Raw genomic sequence first — 20,657 nt, 5'->3', positions numbered from 1 at the left:
GGAATAAGCAACTGAGGCTGGGGGTCCTGGGAGGGGTATGCCTTTGTTTACTTAAAAACTTTCTGACATGGAAAGATCTTCAAGGTTTATTTTAAATGAAAAACCTCAGGTGCAGAACCATGTTTGCAGTATGTGGCCATTTGTGCAAAAGGAGGTGTTAGAGGATATGTTTTACTTAAACATGCGTAAATGATTTCGGGATGGAAATATAAAAGAAGGGTGGGAGGAAGGAAGAAGGGCGGGAAGGAGGCTTCTGCTTGAGGAATTAAAATGATGTTTTCCTCTATAGGGATTTCTTTTTAGATAAACATGATGGCCTGTGATTTTACTTTTAATGAACAGAGGATATTCTCAGGGAGCTAAGAAGCAGCCCAGTTGATATCCTTGCTCAGAAACCTAGAAGGGGCAGCTCCGTGAGGCCGGGACTGTGGCTGAGCTGAGTCTCTGATTTTTCCCTCCGCTCTTGGGCCCCGAACAAGGACTGTTGGGTGGTATCCCCAGCTCGGGGTGGGTGGATGACTAGGCACCTGGAATACCTCGTCATCAGCTGGTGGCTTTAGCCGGTCTGAAACAGAGAATAATAAATGTACAGCTCTCTGGGAGGAGAGCAGTCCTGGCTTAGCAATCAACCACTGGGCACTTTTATGCAGTGGCATGAAAAGGGGAATCTGAGCCAGGAGAGGTGGGGCAAGCCCTGTCCTGGGGTTTCACACTGTACGTGCTACCTTTTTGCCACACAGCTTCACAGAAGTTAATCCTGGTTTCTGGTTCCTGGCGGAGGGAAAAAGTAGAGAACACCCCTAAAGGCGGAATGGGGTTCACGGGATACTGGGTCGGTGTTGGGGAGTGCAGAGGCTTGGTGTCCCTCCTCCCGCTGCCCCATGGTCCTCAGAGTGCGTGCCTGGAAGTGTGGGGCGTCCCCAAGCTTCTGAATGAGAAGCCACCCTCTGACCTGCTTCCCCGAGCTCAGCATTCAGGTCCCCAGCTCCACTTGTGGGCCAGGTTGCCTCACTCAGCAGGAGTCCTCTGGACAGCGTCAGGCCTCCGGAAAGCAGCAGCATGACCCAGGAATGTAGGAAGAGGACCGCGCCATACAGGCACTGGGAAGCTGCCCTTCCGCTGGGCGGCTCTCGTGTTAACGAATGCCCGGGTTAGGTCAGCACACCTTGCAAAGGATGTGGACCCGGGACAGAGTCCAAAGCCAGGCAATAAAGATGATTAAAGGGATGGAAAGTATGTCCTGTGAGGAGAGGCTAATGGACGGGGCCAGGGATGAGGAGGCTGCAAGGGAAGAATGTTCACTCCAGTAAACTCATGAAAGATTTATGCGGAAGGCTGAGGAGCAGCTGCCTCCACATTTACAGAGACCCAAACCAGAGGAAATCAGCCGAAATGGAAGGAGCGCATGCTCAGCCGCACCGAAGAGGGACTCAAGGAACAAACGTCCTGACCGTCAGAGGTCAGACTGCAATTCAGGGCAGCAGACAGGGGTTAAGCGAGTGGCCATGTGCGAGCCGGGGCGTCCCGTCTTATTTCACAATCTGGAATGCTACGGTACGATCCATCACTCCGCGTCATGGAGTCCCCAAGCATGGACACTTTCAGGGGAAGAGCAAGCAGCCAAATAGTTTAAAGAACTCATTGTCTAGAAGCAAGAAGCCAACACCAGAGGCTTCCTGTGTCCCTATCAGTGAATCGTGTAATTTTGACATTTGAGGAATGGCTGTAGAATATCATTATGTCAATCTTAACTTTCCCAGCTGATGATGGATAGTAGTGGCCTTGCTCAGCCCCAAACCTTTGTATTTGACCTTGATATCTAACACTTTTGTACAGGAGGTTAACTTTCCTAGTATCGGAGGCGTAAACCACACCGAGAGGCTTGCATTCCCTAGGTGGCAGAGAGATTGGTGAGCAGAATTAGGTTTGGTGGCCAAAGGGCGCCACCAACATCTGCATCGTGCCTCTGGCCTCTTCCTCTGTTGTGGGGGAGAGCAGAGACTGTTTTCCCATTTAACAGATGGGATAACTAAGACCAGGGATGCGAGCTAAGAAGTGGCAGGGCTGCACTTGCCTCTCTTGACTCCAAATCTCTCTCCATTTCGGCTTCACAACCTCAAATGGACATTTGACCCAGAAAAGACCAAGAGCAGGGAGCTGGTCGATGCATAGTGGGAGTGTGGCTGTAGCGTCCCATGAGGGAGAATGGCCTGCTCCATCCTCATGGTGTTTCTGTGGCCCTTGCTGCTTTTCTTTTCAAGTTTTTGAAGTGTGAGACACATGCTCTGGCATCAGACTCTGGATGTGAACTGCAGCTCCCCCACTCACTGTGACCTGAGCAAATTGCTTCACATCTTGAAAACTGCCTCCTCTTCTGTAAAGTGGGTCTACTAACTGGAAGGCTTATAGGAGCTAACCCTCATAAGGCACCTGGAAACATTGTTACAGGAGCTAACCCTCGTAAGGCACCTAGAAACCAGCACACTCTTCAGATCAGACGGGGCTCGAGGCACTCAGGGAACGCTATAAGGTGAGCGTGGAGTGAAGATGTCTGCAGCGAGGGTGAGCTGTCATCCCATGATCCCAACGAGTTCTGGGTTCGCTTGTGGGCCCAGGGAGCTTTGCTTTGCATCCCCTCCAGGGCTCTCGGGATCAGTTGTTCCTCCTCCTGGATCAGCTTTTAAAGCTCTGCCCCCACTGTCGTGGCTGGCGGGAGAGGATGGCCCCTCTGAGCAGCTTCTGCAGACTCTGCTCCCACGTTCCCTGGGCTGCTTCCAGCGTCTCTGTGATTAAAATTGAATTGTGGATGTCTTTTCCTCATGTGGCAAAAAAAGGTTAAGCTTGTGAACAATTCATAGGTTTTCTCCTTAAAATTGTTCTCAAATCTTGGACAACTGGTAACCACTTATTTATTTTGGGAAACTAGTCAAAGATGTTTGCTGATTTCAGATAAAATTATTCATTTCATGGTGTGAATGCACTAAATGAGTATTTCATGCATTCCTCAAGAGCAGTGCGCCTCTGGGTGCTGTCCGCATCCAAACTGGAGACCTGCTGCCTGGAAGCAGGGGCTGCTGAGGTTTGTCTCTCACCCCAAGCCCTGTCCACAGGACGTAGGGCAGAGGAGCAAACTCAGAACAGGGTCGAGTCCTGGCCACGCCCCCGACTCACTCGCCCCCGACTCACTGCCTGTGCTGACCTTGAGTGAGATCTCACCTGGGGTGGGGGGATTTTCTCTACTCCTGCCCTGCCCACCCTTCCTCCACCCCTCCCCACCCCCTGCTGCATTTGAAGAGATGAACAAACTGAGACAATGAGCGAATGTCTGTGGGAGTCTGTGTTCCCTGGGAGGTGGACTCTGGGATGGAGATTAATGGGCAGGACACATTCTAAGGAGTGCCCTTGGGATCAGTACAGTCAAAAGGAAAGGAAGGGAGCAGAACTGGACAGAAGGACAAGTTGAGCTGCAGTGTAGTCTGGGAAGTTCTGACCCTACAGGCAGTTCTAAAGTTGGAGTGACTCTTTAGACTGAAGGGGCAGTTCTTTATATGCCCATGTTGGATGGTCATCGGATGGGGATGGAGCATGACCTTGGTCGAGCTGGGAGCTGTCTTAGCCCAGAGCAGTTTCCCTAGGGGCAGGGTGCTCGGAGGACACCAGAGAAGTGCCACCCCCTCCCAGGGTCTCCAGGTGGTGCCTTGGGGCCACATACTAGATGCTGCGGGGCAAGAAGATCCTCCAGCAGCTCTTGCTACCTCTGTCCAACAATTGGCCATGACTGCAGCTTGGTGTCCTCTAATTGTAAAATCAATTAAGAATCTCATCCTCCTTCCCTTCCTCTGCTAACATGTGCCTGAACTGTCCTTGGGTGCCAGACTCTTTCTCTAGGTACAAAATTAGTGTCGACCATCAGATTTGATGTGCAAGCTTTCTGTGACATCATCTAGGTCACTGATAAAAACAAACAGGAGGACATCTGGAATTAGCTGTGATGGGTATGCCACTTTGTGAATATACTTTGTAAAAAATCCTGAATTATGTGATGAAAAGGGTAGATTTTGTGGTATGTGAACTATCTATATATCTCAATTTTTAAAAAAATTTTTTATAAATAAGATTGGTCCCAGGATGAGTTATACAGCAAGCCCTTGGAAACACTCTTTGAATCTTGATATTTGCAGGATTCCCCAAATATATCAGGCTAGTAACCCTTTCAAAACAGGACGTAGATTTGCTCTGGCTATGACTTGGTCTGTGTAAATCTGTGCTAGCTATTAGTGGTTACATTTTTTTCCCCCAAATCATCTGTTTGGGAATCTCTTTGGTAGAGATGATATCTATATTTTTCTGATTTTTGAAAACTGAAACCGTATACACATAACTACATTCTCTGGCACTTAGTTCTCCAAGATTCCTCAGACGTGGTCAGGGACCATTTGTGACCTCCATGAAGCGTGCTCTTTCTCTGAGCATCATTGCTCCATCCCTCAGACAAGAAGATGAGATCTCAAAGCACCCCTCTCTCTGTCTCCCACAATCTCCTCCTAGGCCCTCCGCATCACACGATTGCTCTAGCTGGGTCTGCCTTTCCTGGTCCAGAAGGCAAACCTTTCTTTCAGCCAGCCCTTAATTTTACATCATCCACTCCATCGGCAGCTACACGCTTTTCTCCCTCTTCTGACTTTAAATACGAAAATGTAATTTTGGAATTGTCATTAATTCTCATTAAGACCACTCCTTGACACACCTGACAACACTGCCTCGTGCTTCAGTGGTCATTACTGGTTACAGAAGACCCCTTATTCCATCCCAGAAGCCACCTTACCCCTCCTCTTACTTCTGGGCTTGTGGGCAAGGACCCTGGGGGTGTCCAGTGCCTCCTTAAACCCTTCCTCTAAGTCACAATTGCTTCCTGTTTCCTTAAGCACCTCAGATCACTCCTTCAGTCAGGAGCGATGAAGGCATCCTATGAAGATCACTGAGGCCCAGATCTTCCCACCAGGAACTGAGCAGGAATTAACCTAATTCAGAGCCCCAGCTCCGTTGGTCAGCCATGCACCTGAGTTGTTCAGGTAGCCCTTCTGGAAGTACAATCAGTCCTCCTTATTCATGGATTTCATATTCGCGATTTCACCTACTTGCTAAAATGTATTTGTAATCTCACATCAATACTCACAGTGCTTTCGCGGTCATTCGTGGACACACACAGAATGGTGACAGATTTGAGTCGCCGGACGCACACGTTCCTGGCTGAAGCTGAACAAGGAGGTGCTCTGTCGTCTCGTTTCAGCTCTCATACTGTGTCCTTTTAGCGATCTATTCGATGTCATGTGTTTGGCATTTGTGTGCTTTTTGTTGATGAATTTGCTGTTTAAATGGCCCAGAAGCGTAGTGCCGAAGTGCTGTCTAGTGTCCCTAAGTGCAAGAAAGCTGCGATGTGCCTCATGCGGAAGATACGTGTGTAGATGAGCTTCATTCGGGCATGAATTACAGTGCTGTTGGCTGTGAGTTCATTGTGAATGAATCAGCAATATATATTAAATAAGGTGTCTTGAAAAGAAATACACGTAAAACAAGATCGTATTGATCGGTTGGAGAAAATGTGGTGAACAGAGGCTCACAGGAGCCTAACCCTGTATTTCTCCTGGGAGCCATGGTTCAGTAGTCACTAATTCAGTGTTTGTGGGACTTTGTAGAAGATACCTACCACGAATAACCAGCATTGACTGTGCTTGCTCTTTCAAACAGGGAGAGAGATGCTGGAGGTAAAGGAATATGTTGTGAGTGATGGGATTTCGGGCCTGAGTAATTTAACTTGTTTGTGTGGTGGTAGCAGAGCTGGGGGGAAGGGAAAGGGACAGGGGACATTGCTTCTACCGGTTGTCACCTGGCTTGGGTTTCACCAAGGGCACCACTGCTTCATTTACCCCATCCTGGGATGGCACTGTCCCTGAAGTCTTCTAGACTGCTCAGCCCTGTGGTGACCATCATTGTCATCCTGTCATCAGGAGCCCAAGGGACAATGAGACAGATCCACGCTCCCATTGCCTGTGGTTTGCCTTTATATCCCAGCAAGGAAATTGCCCTCATTAAGTCCCTGCTAAAGATAGATAAGAAAATGGGACAGGCAAACCCCCACCTGGCAGGCAGCCCTGTCAGATTCTAAGCAAAATGAGTCAGATAGGAATTATTTTTAGGCTTCTTCTCCTCCTTCCCCACACCCACCCTGAGCGGGCTCTCTCGGAAAGAACAGCTCGTTGCTTGAAGCCAGATGTCCAGGTCCGTGCTTGATTGACATGCAGGCCCTACTACGCCTCGAGAAGACCCCAGCCTTAGTGCAAATCATGATGGCTGGATCATCCTTCGGACAATGCCCACCTCGCCCGCTGCTCCTGGGCAGAACAGGTGCCGAGAGGGCCCTGCCGAGGCTGGCTTGGAACCCACCTGTGAGTGACGTGCCGTCCCCAAACCCCTTCTCTCACCCCTCTTTCCTGGCACACGCTTCGTGCTGAGGACCTGCTCTCAGCCTTGCACTTTGTGGGAGAGAAAACACAGTCCTGGGTTCCTCTCCCAGAGAAGAACCAGCATGTCCCTCGCCCAGGACCCACGTTTGCGTGGGGGTCATTTAGTGCATTTTGGCAGAACTCCAGGTGCCAGGCCTGCCCACCCTGCAGTGAGCATCTCCCAGTCTCGTGCCCACTGCCAGGAAGCAGAGCATTGATCCTCCTTATCGACTTTCTTCCTCTTTTTCCAGCTATTAGGATTCATTCAGACCCCACAAACCCTAGGTGGCAAGGCAAGGGGACCTGGCAGTAAGGAAGCTGACTGAGGAGGAGGCGGGGGCACATGCCTAGCAGCCAGGAGGGCAGGAGGGGTGCTGATTAGGAAACTGGCCGTAGAGCATAAATGCCTCTTCCACTGGGTCTGTGCTGCAGAAAGGAGGCAGCGTGGACACGAGGAACCAGCTACCCAAGTTGGTTTAATTACTCCTTCCAAGGGCTTAGTCTCTCTTTTTCTGAAATGCTGGGCATTTGGGGGTTGGATTACAAATGTTAACCCGCAGCCCTTGCTCCCTTGCTGGAGCAAACAGAAACAAGCAACTCTGAGGGCCCTGAGTAACTGGGCCTCTGCACCAAGTCACATAGCCTTCCCTGGGGGCAGTGTGTCTGGTGGGTAGCCCAGGGCCTGCGCCGGGCTCATTGGGCTTCAGGATCAGCTCATCCCTCACCAGCCAGTGGCTCTTGAGAAAATAAAGACCCTCACCATTATTCTTACTATCCCCAAGGACATGGATGTGCAAGCTGCAGGGACACCAATAGATGACATGTGATGGCAGGTGCATGAGAAGTGCCAGCCCCGTGCCCAGCTCTCAGTAGAAACGCGAGTCCCTTTTCCTTCCTGACGTTCCCTCCTGGGCAGTGTGCAGGGCAGGAAAGAATGCTGGACCAGCAGTTATGGATCTAGGTTGTTATCCTTGCGGTATGGCCCAGGGCAATTCCACTTATTTTTTTGGGGGGGGGGGGAGCACGTTTTCTCAGATGTAACCTGGGGTTCCTGATGCCAGCTCTCACATATATCAGGGGGAATGCAGGGCTAAAGAACACTTCCCAGGAATATTCCATTTCTTAGCTGGGTTGGGAAAGGCAGACTGAAAGACACTCCAGAGACCAGTTGGGGCTCTCAGTGCAAATAACCAGTGCCCCCTTGTATCTTCAGTCCAGCCCATGGGCCCTCTCCAGAAAGTTCCAGAAAGCTGGCCATGTCTGCTTCTTCTGTACACACCTTTCAGGACCAAAGCTGGTCCAGGTCTACACCCTTGGCACCTAACCATACCTGGTTGAGCCCATACTCCCAGCATTCTGGCTGCCTGATATGGGACGCTGCCTGGGGCCATCTTACAGGGTGGGCTGTGCAACCCGTTGGTTCTAAGGCCTTCTTGCTGGACCTATGGGCAAGCCCAGCCCACCCTCCGTCCCACTGCGAAGACAGCGATTTAATTAGCACTTCCGTGTTCAGGACACACTGAGCCCTTTACAAATATCAGCTCAGATAATCGTCCCAACACCCCTAGGAAGGAGATACTGTGCTCGTTTTCATTTCAGAGATGAGAAAAGTAACTTGCACTTCAGAACTGGAGTAACTTGCACAAAGTTGCAGAGCTGAGAAATTGCTGAGCCTGAGTCTGGCTTCAGAGCCCGTGTCCTCAACCATTTCTCTGCTGGAAAACTTCCCCCTGTCCCCTCCTCAGCATGCTTGGCTCTCTCCTCAGGGGCCCTTAACTGTCTTCTAAGTCATGTGCCAGGGGTGGTGAAGGCGGCATAGGGGCTTCCGTTTTCAGATGGACTGAGAGGAGGGTTAGTACGTGATTCAAAGTAATGAATGAGTGGTGAGATTTTAGACAAGACCCGCCAGCCAGGGTCACCTTCCTTCTGCCTTCTTCACCCCTTTACCGGGTTGATCATGCCTGAAGATCCTTTTCTAGGTCCAGCTGATTCATGTGTGGGCATACTTAAGAAGTCCCTGCAACAGCCCAGAAATTTCCCAGGTTTTGGGGTCCCCGCCCAGTGAGAGGAAGGGGTGGTGTGAGTTCCAGAACGGTGGGCAGCTCTCAGGGAAAGGCAGTCTGGCAAAGGACGCTTCTTCCAGCTGCCAGCTCCCCACAGTCCCGAGAGGACAAGCCCAGAGCACCAGGGTACCCTCCACTCCCCAAGGCTCCCCAGCAGAGACAGAAGCACAGGTTTTAAAAATACCAAGGAGCCTTCCTGCCTGAGTCAGCATTTACCCTGAGCTCCAAGAGTTATTCTGAGTCTTCCCAGTAATTTAAGTTTAGCCATTTATTCCAATGCGTGTGTTTTAGGGAAGCCAGGGTGGCCTCTATTATGGTTTGGTAGTATTTTGGGAGGCCCTGGTTTCCAGAAGTGATGCAGAGGCTCAATAAGGCAAGGCATCAGCAAACAGGATTAAAATTACTCAAGAAGACAGGCCCTTGGGTCCCCGGAGGTGATGCCTGTGCTGGGCACCCAGGGTGGTGTCCCCTGCATGCCCAGTGGTCATCTCTCAAGTGGCACTTTGTATCATTGTATCCAGCTCTCCAACCACCTGCAGGCATCTCAGTGCCCTTCAACATGCAGAATGGATGGAGCTGCCGGTTCTTACCAAGTAGCCCTGGACAGACGGATGGAAAGACAGACAGCCCGAGCACCAGTGGTAGAGGGTCCCACATAGGTGGACACGCAAACTTCCCAGCAATTCATGGGAGCTTAAAACTTACAGTCACCCGCACATTAATGTTCCACAGGTTTTTCGAGGGATTATTAGACAGCATATAACCTTCCGAATAGACCTTCAGAGCCCCCTACCAGCACCAGCCATATCCCCCAAGACAGGCCCGCCCAACCCGCCCTCTCCCCACCTCCCTCCTCCTGCTCTGTCCTTGCTCGCTGCGCTTCCAGACCCCAGTCTTCTTGGCTCCTTAAACAGGCCAAGCTGGTTCTCGCCCGCACACGGCTGGCCCCTCCGCCTAGGACCTTCCTCGCCTGACTCTCCTCCTTGCAGCTCCCTCTCCTTTTACAGGTTCCGCCTGCCCCACCCTTCACTATCCAAGCTCTTTTTAATCCTCCCTGGATCCTGGTCCCTGCCCTTCCCTACAGTTGCTGGGATGGGTCAGGCCTGGCACAGACAGAGAGTTCTCCCCGCTACGCTCGATCCCTGACTCACCTGGAACAGATGTCGCAGCTGCGGGATTTGGGGATGGGCGGGAGGCCCAGTGTATGCAGGACACTCGTGCGTGGGAAGGTGAGCCCCGTACCCTGAGTCGCCTCTCCAGGTGAACAGATGAGCCCAGAACAAAAGCAGCCAACTGAGCCAGCATTATCCACAGTACAGCCCTCCCTCAGGGATAAGACTGCCCTTGAATTGTCTTCAAGGAGAAGAGTCTGTGGACACAGAATCCAATTTCAGAGTTTGTGTTTGTCGGGACTAACACTAAACTCAGGAAACACAAATGTGCACTCAAAACAAAGATGAGAAATGTGTTTAAGGAAGAAAAAAATACTATATAGAGCTGTGTGCACGTTTGGTCTGGTGGCCAAGTGGCCACAGCAAACACATGTTCCAAAATGGATGGGTGCACCAGGGAGCAGATGGCATGGCCTGGCCACCCTCAGCAGGAGACCCCGTGCCTTTGAACCGTGAGCTGTAGCCATGGCTCAGAGAGGCTGGGCGGGAACGGGGTGGGACAGGCAGAGGGCAGGATTCTGACTTTGCCCCGTGTCATAAAAGGTTGGCAATGCTTGGTCAGGGGTAGGGTAGGGAAGGTGATCCTTAGGGCCTCTCTAGCAGGGCCCGTGAAGGCCAGCTCCCTCCCAAGGCCCTCAGGACATCAGGGGAGTCTTGGGCGCCCTTTCCTAGCTGAAGCTCTGGTATATTTTTACTGCGGCATTTACTCTGCACACAGTTGGGGAAAACCATCTCTGCCTCCTTGTCCGCCTTACCTCCCACTGCCTTCAGTCAGCTCCTTGTGCACACAGATTTATTGCTTTTACGTCCCATCTTATGAACTGGGGTTTCACTGATCAATCTAGACTTAATGGGTCACTTTGCACTTTCACGGGGGTCTTCGGTGATTACCCCGAGCTAAGAAAATAATTCAGTGAGGTGAGTTTCCAGCACAGGAGAAGCCAGTATGTGTGGGGGGTTAGAGAGGGAGGGTGGATGGGGTTGTACTTTTTGAAGGCAGAATTTTAGCTCCTCAGTGTCTAAAACCATAGCACTTTAGGCAAACATCCTTTTCACTCTATCTTCATTTTCTGGAAGTCACATAACATGAGCCACTGCAGGGCCCTTGTTCCAGCTACATGTGTAGATGGCCCCTTGAGCGTCATGACCTGTGTAGACTTGGTTTGTTGCTAGATGTGGAGCCTCCATGGCATGACTGCACTTCTCTGAGGCATGTTTCTCTAAAAGGGGACATCTACCTCCCAAGACTTTTGCAGTTCAAATGAGATGACACTCTGAAAGCAGGTAAAATGCCAAGGGCCGTACAAATGCGAGGACTTCTTGCCTGTATTTGTGTTTGCAGTATACACACATCTGTATTTATAGTTGTGTGTGTGTGTGTGTGTGTGTGTGTGTGTGTGTGTGTGTGAGTGTGTGTGTGAGTGTACCACTGCTTTAGTGTGATCGTTTGCTGGAAATGGAGCTTCGCCTAGGTATTTGTATTGGTTCTCTATTGCTGCATAACAGATTACTCCAAAACTTAGAGCTTAAAACAACAAACATTTATTATCTCACAGTTTCTGAGGGTCAGGAATCAAGGAGCAGCTTAACAGGGTAATCTCACTCAGGGTCTCTCATACGATTGGGCTCAAGCTGTCAGCTGGGTCTGTAGTCATCTGAAGGCTCAGCTGGGGTTGGAGAATCTGCTTCCAGGCTCACCCTCAAGATTGTTGGCAGGTCTCAACTCCTCACTAGTTTTTGGTCACAAGGTGGACTTCTTCAAGGATGCTCATGACAGAGCATCTAGATTTTTCCAGAGTATGATCCAAAAGAGAGACACACAGAGAGGCAGACAGTCGGGGACCACAATAGAAGGTACAGTATTCTTTATAACCTAATCTGGGAAGTGACATTCTGTCGATCACACAGACTGCTTCTGGTACAATGTGGGAGGGGACCACACAAGGGTGTGAATCCCAGGAGGCCGGGATCTTGTCATTCTGATCCTGTTCACATATGGATGAGACTCCCTGCGTGCAGTTCCTTAAGTACAGCTCCTCAAGTATAGCTCTTTCTTGATCTCTGCCCCCCCATACCCAGCATACAGTTGTGGGACAGGCATAGGGTAGCTGCCATAGATACCGCTATTCCAGAAGGGGGAAGTAAGAAGCACAAAGAGGTCATTGGTCCATAGCAGTTCAACATGGCTCTTGGCTCCGCTTTCTACCCTCAGGGTCTCTCACGAGATTGCAGTCAAGTCATTGGCCCAGTGAGTGCTCTGGGCTCTTGGTTCCGCCTGAGTCATCTTCCTTTTCTATGAAAGGTAGCGTGTGTGTGCAGCTGAATCGCTTTCTCAGCTAACTCCCTGCCAGTAGAATTTCAGTCTAACAGCCTCTTTTCATTTTATACAGTCTCTGCCCCTTCCAGCCCAAGTGGTCAATGTTTATACTGATATAATTCTTTGGAAAATTTCATAGGTCTTCTCTGCATCCTACTGGGACCTACTTTACTAAAATAAAAGCCTACCCACGAATCTCTTTAAGATCATCCCTTCTCCACGTTGAGTTTTGCTGAGGAACAATGCCCTCGAGCTTCTTAGAAGCTGTTTTGTTTGAGAAGATCTGAGAGTCACACATTTAAAGTTTTAGAGTTTTTTGTCCTACTAAACAGTCCTCTGAGGCACCAGCTTCGATTTCAACCAAGGATCTCACAGTCACACCCTCAGCCTCATCTTCGCACTGTGCTTTCCGGAGAGCGCCTGGGTTCCGATCTTTGCCCAGAAGTCATTTTCTAATGTTAGCACCGTTTTCCATCTGGAAAGTCTGGGAATCTTCAAAACTAGCAAGTCCTGAGTCTTTCTTTTGGTAACAGTCATTCTTTTACCTCCTGGCCCTCCTCTCTCATTTCACCATACCTAGCAAGAAGAAACCAAGCATCACCTTCAGCCCTCTGGCCAGAAATCTCTTAGCTTCCATCATTCAGGTCACTAGATACATTTTCTCCTTTTCACATAAACGCAGGAAATAGCATTGCTAAACACTCTGCTGCCACATAACGAGGCTTTCCCTTCCTCCAGTTCCCAGTAACATATTTCTCACTTCCCTTAGAGCCCTCACCAGCAGTCTCCTCAAAGTCCATACTTCTGCTGACAGTTTCTTCAGACCATTTCAGGTGTTCACCAACACTTACCTCAGAATCCTCCTCGTTCCTACCCACTGCCCAGTCCCGAAGCCACTTTCACTTGTTAGATTTTTGTTATGGCAGCCCCTGGCTTCCGCGTACTAAAATCTGTATTCGTTATCTCTTGCTGTGTAACAAATTACCCCCAAATTTAGCAGCTGAAAACAATAAGCACTTATTATCTCACAGTTTCTCGGAGGGTCAGGAATCCAGGGGTAGTTGAAGTAGGTGGTTCTGATTCGGGTTCTGTCATGGGATTTCAGTCAAGCTGTTGGCAGGAATTGCAATTATCTGAAGACTAGACTCAGATGGGACCAGAAGATCCCCTTCCCAGGTCACTGATATGGTTGTTGGCAGGCCTTAATTCCTCATGGACTGTTGGCCAGAGGTTTCATTTTCTTGCAATGGGGGCCTCTCTGCTGGGTGCTCACAACTGAATGAGAGATCAAAGGGGGCGGGAGGGAGAAAGGGAGAAAGAGAGGGGTGGAAGCGGCCACATCTTTTGTAACCCAATCTCAAAACTGACATACCATCCCTCTGCCACATTCTATTGGTCACACGGACTAATCCTGGTACAGTGCGGGGAAGGACTACATACGAGTGTGAATACCCAGGCGTGGGGACCATTGCAGGCCATCTTTATCTGTTTCTAGTTCCTTTCTGTATTCCTGTGTTTTTCCCCCACTTCAAATGATCTAGTAAAATCCACCGATAGCTTTAAATAAGTTGCAGTTTTTGGAGTTTACTCTATTTTCTTGTTCAGCTTCAAATCTTGCCACAAATGCTTTCCTCATCCGGTCCTCCCCTCTGAACTCCCATCCTACTTGTCCATGGCTCCTCTCTACAGTGGAATATGAGTTAGAATGTTCCCTCCCAGGGGAAGGTTTTAAGCCAGAGGATGCTTAAAGAGGAGCTTTGGAACATACCTGTCCCCCCTTGAGTCCAGCAGGTAGTTCCAGGAAAGGGAACTCTATTCCTGATACACATGCCACACACACACTTAGTTTCCTTTAAACTTATCCTCTCAAAGGTTGGGCTTTAATTGGAAGCCTGCCGAAAAACTCGATGAATCTGTCAGACACCAACAGGGAAAAGGCTTCCTTGGGTAGGAGAGAAAAAAATACAAATATTGACAACGCAAACAAAGATGTCTTTTTCATAGCATCCCACAGCAGGCAGATAAGACAAAGGCGAGTATACCCATCATAAGACCGACGTAGGTGAGACTCAGAGAGGCCATGCGATTTACTCGAGACCTTGCAGATCTGAAGCAGGTCCCACGTAGTGGAATAGCCAGATTCTTGTCCACAAAGTTCTGCAACATTGGCCCAGTGCAGGGGAACGTGCATTTCTTTCTCACCCATTCCGTCCCCGCACACAGCAGCCGGAGCAGCCGGGAGTGTTGAGAAGGAAGAGAATTCTCTCAGAATCTGCCCTAGGCATATGTTTTGTAAGAAGTCAGCTTTCCTTGTCTGCTTGGGGCTACGCCCATGGAGAGCGCCCCCCCTCCCCAGCCCCCCAGCTCTGCTCAGCCCTGCAGGGCCACAGCTCACCTCAGAGTGCTTGCCCCAGCTCCTCCCACAGCCCCTCCCACTGGATATGGCAGCTAGCGCATCTCTTCTCCAGGTCCCTCAGGGCTGAGTCTCATAGCGAAGCTTTTGCTTGTAAAGGCCTAGCTTCCCATCCTGAGACTCCTCTGTGCGTTTTAGCAGAGCTCTTAATTCTCACAGAGGTGGTGGCACTTTGGAGTCCAATAAAGCGGGTATTTGGGATAAAGCTGGCCATCCTCCCCCGAGGCAGGGTTTGCTCTCGGTAAGGCTATTAGGGATATAGGGCTCTTCAGACTCCACTGAGCATGCCCTGTGAGCCCTGGCTCAAATCCAAGATGGGGCTGCCCAGCAGAGGGAGGGGCCAGGCTGGAGCGGAGGCCTGAATCCCACCCGCTCCTTCTGGGGCTGGAAGTCAGGGAGACCTTCAAGGTTGCCCCTTCTGGTAATGACTGTCCACCAGAAACAGGTCAGCGCTGCCCCCATCAAGCATCGCTTTGGTCGAAGAGATGACGTTAGATTAGCTACATTAAAATTGTTTGAATCCCAGGATTCATTGAGATTCATTTACATCCTGTTTATGATCAGGGCAGCATCCTGGGGACAGAGGGAAATTTTCTTTCAGTGACTAAAGCACTTTGCAGTGTTGGCCTTACCAACCTCATAATCCCCACATGGTAGGAGCAGTACCTGTCACCAGCCCCTGTACAGATAGATAAGTGGGGCTGTATGAGGGAGCTTTGATCAAGAAGTTGGGGGCGGGGAGGGGTCCTGGATGCTTCTTGTAGGCCTAGGTCTGTGCCAGGCATTCCAGGAGCTTACGGTCTAGTTGGATAGAAAAGGTAAACTGGACGACTCACACTTAATAACACTAATGCGTGTGTGTGTAATAGTATAATGCCAGGCCATAGGCCCTGGGACTTCAGAGAAAGGGTTTAGAGTAGCCAAGAAGCCTTCCTGGAGGACGTGGAACATGATCTGTCCCTTCAATGGGACCGGCAAAGGGCAGGGAGAAGCACATTCCTGGCAAGTGACTAAGCACAGAGGCAAGGGTCCCGAGGTGGGACCTGCGTGTGTGGGCAGACTCGTCTGACTTCAGAAGCCACTGCTCAGGGTCTGAGGGGCCAAGGAGAGAAGGCATGTCAGAGAGGTGGGCCTCTTCTGAGAGCCTGAAAAGCCAGGAAAGAGTTTGGAACTGGTACACCAAGCCTAAGGTGCATCCATCGGTGCAGGCTATAAGAGGGCATCATTGGACAGGGACGGCAGGTGTCAAGGCACGCGGTGGAAGGCACATGACACGCGGATGGTCGTGTAGGGGAGGAAAGTGCGTGTTGGAGAGAAGGAGGGGGCGAGATTGGAAGCTGGAGGAAGAGAGAAATTACGAGGGGAGGAGAGGGGACCTGAATCGATTCCGTATCTCGGATTTTTGCCTCGAGTCCCAGAGCCCAATTGTCATCCTTTCAGACTGGAGATGGCAGAGTGCTTGCTGGTGATGAAGTTTCTCCAGTCAAAATAGGTCATGATCAAAATCTGAAACCTCCTACCCAGGGGCGCCTAGGGCTGGTGAGAGGGGTAGGTGCTCCCATCCCACCTGGGGTCCTCCCTGGGAGCCCTGCCCCTGGATGGGGCGGAGACAGGAACAGCCCCTGCCTGCTTGTGGAGGGGGAATGGAAGACTGGGGGAGGGCGGGGCTGGTTGTTGTCCCCTGTGTCCAGGGAAGCGGAGGAGTCAGCAAGGGCACACCAGGGTGGTCTGGTGGTTAGGGTGGCTTCGTTCCTGGGAACGGTTGCCACGAAGCCTTTTCCCCGCCTTCTCCATAGCAGCGACTGTTCCTTCCCGGAGTGTTATGAAAACCTGCAATTACCGAACCACCCCTGGGTGGGAGCAGTCAGACCTTCTCTTCTTTCTTCCAGGATACACTGAGTCAAGACCCGGTCAGTGCAGAAAGTGTATTCTCCTCCCACGTTCCTTCCTGCACAGCCCCAGGGGGCTGTGGTTAATGAGCATGGCGATGATGTATTTCATGCCTGGGTAGGAAGGTGAAGGGGATTGGATGGACGCCTGTGCCCCTCCAGGCTCTGAAGCCAGCTGTCCTGCTCTCAGCATACTCTGGGGCCACTCAGCAGATCCCACAATATCCCCAAGGTTTAGGGCCCCTCTCCGCCTCCAGCTGAACCACGCGGAAGTCAGAGCTGTGGATGGAAGCTTTGGAGAGGACTTCGAGCTGGAATGTGTGATGCACGGCTTAGTGGAACGCTCCACCCAGGCTGCCGCTTTGGGGTGGCTCAGAGTTTTGCTCTTTCTTGTTCTTCCAGTGATTTTTTTTTTTTTTTGGCATATTTGTTTCCTGGCCCCTTTCCTTTACATGTGTTTGGGAGTGTGGGGAGAGAAGAAAAAACATAAAGAATGGGTAGCTCCAGATCTGAAACTTTCTCCATGGAAGAAAGAATATAAACAACAGTCGTGCATCATGAATTTTCTGGACCTGCACCACATGGCCAGGGAGCCCCCAGACTCCAGGTGGCCTTCCTGGGGAAGGCGACATTGGTTCAACCTCAGACAGAAAGGGTAGAGGAGCCTCCCGTTGGGGCAGGCTGACCTCAGGACCTCACCTCACTCCTCCTCATCCTTGGGCAGCTCTCTGGCATCCTGACCAGTTGCCTAGTCACCTGCTCCACCTGTTCCGCTGGCTGCTCCTTGGTGACCCGCTACTTTGCATGCTCACTCCTACCTTCTGCTCATAGCCCTGTCTCCACAACCTACCACGTGGCTCCATATCACTCAGCAGCCCTGTGCTGGGTGCAGAGAATCCAGTGAGGGGCGCTGAGGCCATCACATGATATAACTTATCTTTACCGCCTTCCCCTAAGAAGGGGTTGGCTACTTCCTTGGCTTCGCCAGGACCGTGTTCGGGTTAGCCTTATACACGTGCTCCTCTTAGTGACACGCAGCATCCCTCCAAGGCTCATGGAGATCATCTTGTCCAGGCGTCTCATTTTCCAACAAAATTGGGCTCCCCAAGGTCTAAGATGACCTTGGCAGAGCCAGACTGTAATCTGGGTCTCTAGCTCCTGTCCTGATACTTCTCCTAACTTTTGGCAAGGCCCCACCCTGCCTATCAGCAAGAATCAGAGTGTACTAGAAGTTCAGAACAGGAAGAAAACCCGGAACAACCCATTTTCTTGTAAGCTGCACAAGGAATTCCAGGGACCGTTTGCCCCTTACCCGGAAAGAAGAAAGAAAATCCATCCCTAAAAATAAAAAGCGGAGAGAAATAAATGACCTTAAATATTAACCGAAAAAAAGCAGAGTGGAAAAACTATGCATAGTATGCTACTATCTCTCCCTAAAAAGGCAGATGTAAATATATAATGATATTACATTAAAGATAATGAATAGATAAGCCATAAAACCAATGAAATGGTTATTTATGGTGGCAAAAGAGGGAGGAAGAGAAGGCAGACGTCATTGAATACCTTGTTTTGCAGATTTAGTTTGGGAACCGTGTAAATATTTTATGTAATTAAAAATAAAAATTAAATTGAAATTAAAACAAACCATTTTGCTGTGCCAGAGAGAACAGGAGTGTTACCTGAGCCAGGGTGTCCGGGCCAGCCCTGTGGCATTTATGGTGGGAGTGACCAGGAGTGGGAAGGGTTTCATAGCAATCAGTCAGGGTGCCATGGCTACTCAGGTCCTTACCCTTGGCCCACCCTGACTGTTCTTCTGTGTCCTCAGGGAGGAGAGAAGCTCTGGCTTCAGAAGGAGCAGTCTCAGCTCCCTGCACTTCTCTCCAGCTGTGGTGAGCTTGATGGGAGCCCAGGACAGCCAAAAACAGACCATTAAGAGATTATTCATAAGTTGTAGAAATATTACAATGTTAGAGCTTAATGGATCATGAGAAATCATTTTCTCTAGTCCCCACCCCTCTGCCAAATCTGCAAGCAAAGCCTGGGCTCTCCCCAGCTTTCCACTTTTTAGCTGTGTGACTTGGGCATGTTACTTAACCTCTCTGTGCCTGTTTTGTTAGCTGTAAAATGAGGGCAGTAAGGTTGCTGTCTACCCCACGGAGTTGTGGAGGTGATTGAATCAGTTAACTTGTGTTCTTAGAGCAGTGCCTTGGACATAGTACCAGTCAAGGACCATCATTATCATGGTTGTTGTGGTTGTTGTTATTGCTGTTGTTATAAAAAAGGACTGAGGCCCAGAGAGGTGTTTTCATTAACCTGGTGGCACGTAGCTGGCAGCCGCGGAGCTGGAGTGGAGCCACCTCTGCAACCAGAGTTCCCTGTTCCTTTGTCCCCCCCTCTTTTTTGGTATTCATTGCCAGGCAGTGGATACTCAGTGGGTCTAAAGTGCTACCAGAAATGAAAGTGTGAATCCGCCCCCCAGGCCCAAGCCCATCCTGCCAGCCTGCCTTTGCCAGCACCGGCCCCCACTCACCCCTCAACCACACCACTTCCCCTCCTGGCCTGGGCTGGCAGCGGAGACCCCCCTTGGTTTCCCACCCAACGGGAATGGGCTCGCAGGGCTGTACCGAGAGACTGTCCTTCTGCCACCCTCTCCTCCCCCTCATCTGCCCTCAGGGCCATGCTAGGCACAGGAAGGAAACAGTGCCAGTGAATCTGATGGCACCAGGGCCTCCTGAGGCCTCACTTTCTGGCCTCCAAAACGCCCCCCTCATCCCCCGGCTCAGAAACCACTTCCCACAATCCCACAGTAAGAACCTAGACTTCCATTTCCAGTGGAGCCTGACGCTTCCTGTAGCGAGCCTGGCAGGCACAGAAGAACAAGATGTGGTCCCCACCTGCCCTCCAGGAATGAGCTGTGACACAGGTGCAAACTCGGTTGCTAGAGACAGAGGGCATTGACCATGGGAACTGCCCGGTGACCAGGACAGTTCCCCAAAGGAGGTGGGCTCGAGCGCTTGTCGAGGCCAAGACGAGTAAGGAGGAAGTTCCAGCAGGGGAATGGCGTGGACACTCCCAGTGAAGAGGGAGCAGGCGGGCTGGAGCACAGCAGCTCAGATATCCAGGGGGTTTTCAAGCCTTTGAGACTCCCCGAGGGGCCAGCAGGAGAATCCAAACCCTTCTAAACAGCCCACACTGGCACTGTACACCTGAGGTCCGTGGAAGAGGCCAGCATGCCACGAAACCCAGGGCATGCCAGAGGAGGTGTCTTCCGGGCTCGGGCCTCCTGGGTTCACATAGGGCGCAGGGAGCAGAGGAGAGGCCAACGCACCGGGTCCGGAGTCGTGACCTGTCAGTGGCAGTCTCCCTAATGCAGCTATGACAGCAGCTGCAGGACCTCCTTACCGAGCCCTTGCTCTCTGTCAGGCACTGGGCCAAGTGAAGTTTATTGAATCCTCAGATCCTATGTAATACCGTTTATCATCATTATTCCCCCATATTAAAACAGAAAACTAAGGCGCAGGCCAATAAGAGCCTTGAGAGGAGGAGGTACCAGGGCTCTGATCTGAACCCAGCCCTGGCTGGCTCCAGAGTCAGGCTCTTACCCCTGTGCAAAGGGTACCTTTTCGCTTTTCAAATCACACTATGTAGACCCTGCCCATGTGGGTGGAGTGAGCTCTCGCCGGAACAGAGCTTGGAGGGCACCCCAAGACTCGGTCCCTCAGCCAAGCCATCACTCAGCCGCTTTGGTGGTTTTGACCATTACGTAGTTTGGAATTATTTTTATTCTTAGTCAAATATTTAATTTTTACCCATAATGGACAGTTGGTTAGAGCAGGAAGCATTAAAGAACCCTGATATTAAAGGCTGGCTCAAGAGGAACACACAAATGGTCACAAATCTGCACGTTTGCCTCGGTGCTCTGCCTGGATCTGAGGGGACATTCGTCTAGTCAGAGTCTTTGTGGGGAAGCTCTGGGAGCCTGCAGAGCGCCACTCCCCAGGCCGGAGGGAGACATAACCCGGCTGGCATCCGATTCTGCTCACGAGGCGTCAAGACCCTCCACACTCACGCCCTGTTTAATCTGGGCAGAAGTGATTACAAATGCTTCCTGAAAATCTCAGGTCTCATCATTTAGAAACAAAGCAAGAAAATTACAAAAACAAGCCAGTTGATTTTTATTTTTTAAAAAACAAACAAACATAAAATTCAAGAATTTCAAACAGTGGGCCACGAAATCAGTTTTTGCTTTTTGTTTCTTTTTCTGCCTTATATAGTCAAACTCTAGCCTACATGTTAGCAT

At 50.6% G+C, this 20,657-nt stretch overlaps 1 protein-coding gene across 3 annotated transcripts in view; it reads left to right on the top strand.

The window, feature by feature from the left end:
* Positions 1–20,657, top strand: part of CTIF (cap binding complex dependent translation initiation factor) — a 232,861-nt gene that overhangs the window by 109,224 nt on the left and 102,980 nt on the right. The window lies entirely within an intron of this gene.

This window comes from Pteropus medius, unplaced genomic scaffold, assembly GCF_902729225.1.
Source record: "Pteropus medius unplaced genomic scaffold, Ma_sr-lr_union100, whole genome shotgun sequence".
Classification (NCBI taxonomy): Eukaryota; Metazoa; Chordata; class Mammalia; order Chiroptera; family Pteropodidae; genus Pteropus; species Pteropus medius.
This window is presented reverse-complemented; position numbering and strand designations above follow the sequence as displayed.